Raw genomic sequence first — 1,826 nt, 5'->3', positions numbered from 1 at the left:
GCGAGGAGGGAGGGGGATCACTTTCACACAGGAGCCACGCCCCGACACACACGCTCACACAAGCAGTTAAAAAGTACTTTTTTTTTTTTTTTTAAAAAAGGCGAAATCCCAGGAGAGCGCCGGTGCCACGCTGTGCGTAATTACGAGTCGGTTAAAGCGGCATTCAACCACGGTTTCCACGTGGATTTCCCGACACGCAATCGCTGGCCTGCGTGCGCGCGAGTACACCCACGCGACCTAAAGTCGATACCACTGGTTTCCATCAAGCACTCATGCGAGAGAAGTTCAACTCCAAACTTGTGGGTAAGACTTTATTTGAAGGGGTGTGTGTGTGTGTAAGACACTGGGGTGAGCACGAAGGAGTCTTCATGAATGTTTGTCCTGAAGTCCGGTTCCGTAAATAATGACACTTTAATGAACTTCTAATGCAACTTTGCATTAAAAGTCATGTTTTCATTATTTTTTTTATGTCTTTCTTAAATGTTTTATGTCTTTTATTTATTTATTTTTTATGTAATATTTGTGGTACAAAAATATTTGTCTTTTACATTTCTTGTTCATGTGTGGGATTTTATACTATAATGTTCGAAAGAAATAAAATTATTTACCGAGCAATGACAACAGTTATAAACATTTATGAACTCGTGACAGGCGTTGTGTCATGTTTATCACAGTGTCATGTCAATCTTATTCACACCCCTTCAAATAAAGTGTTACCATTTTTTTGTTTCCTCCAGAAACGAGCGTTTCTACCTTGCAAGTAAGCGATGTAAAATAAAATACTTGTATGTATGTGGTGCATATTCCTTTAACTTTGAGATTTTTATGTTATTTGATAGACAAAATGAGGCATTTGTGAAGCGTAAAGTAAATAAACGCTTTTGAAACTTTTACAAAACAAAATCTTAAAAGTGTGGTGTGAATATGAATTTGACTATTTCGAATGTCACCCAGTTAGTGAAGGGACTCAGTCGGTGTGTAGCTCAGTCTAAATATAAATCCAGCTGTGGAGGCCTCAGAGGTTTGTTAGAAAACATTAGTAAACAAATGGCATCATGAAGACCAAGGAATACAGCAGACAAGTCAGGGAGAAAGTTGTGGAGTTTCTGGCTTACAAGGAACCTGTAACAATCCCCAGTCCACCTTCAGGAAGTCATCACAACATCACTTCTCTATTAACCCTTTAACAACACTTATCAACTTTGCACTGAGGGGCATGCCGTGGTGGCGTAGCGGTTAGCGTGACCCATATCTGGAGGCCTGCAGTCCTCGACGCGGCCGTCGCGGGTTCGACTCCCGAACCCGACGACATTTGCCACATGTCTTCCCCCGTCTCCTTCCCTGTTTCCTGTCAGCCTACTATCATATAAGGGACACTAGAGCCCACAAAAGACCCCCTGGAGGGGTAAAAAATAAAAATAAAAACTTTGCACTGAGAAGTGGCTCGTATAACGAGCTCAGCAGATGTGCAGTTCCACCAGGTGTTTGCTAAGTGCTGCTGGCTAGTCTGAAGGAGCTGACTGGGAGGACTGCTCTGTGAGGTGGAAACGAGAAAGCTTAGAAACTGCAGCTCTAATGAGGAGCAGCAGCTCAAAGGCCAGGCGCTTTACACAGTTGAATGGTTGCCACGGGAGACTGAAGGACTTCTCAAACATGTGTGAAAGAATAAAGGAAACACTCCACGGATGGAATTTGGTTTTACACAACATATGCCCTTTTCAAAGAAGAAAATACTTTTAATTTAGTTTTTTTTTCTCATGCTATTGGATGTTTGATGAAAACAAGGTCAGAAGTACATCCATCAAAAACGTTGGAGTCACGTATTC

Source organism: Xiphophorus maculatus, chromosome 11, assembly GCF_002775205.1.
Source record: "Xiphophorus maculatus strain JP 163 A chromosome 11, X_maculatus-5.0-male, whole genome shotgun sequence".
In the NCBI taxonomy this organism is placed as follows: domain Eukaryota; kingdom Metazoa; phylum Chordata; class Actinopteri; order Cyprinodontiformes; family Poeciliidae; genus Xiphophorus; species Xiphophorus maculatus.
This window is presented reverse-complemented; position numbering follows the sequence as displayed.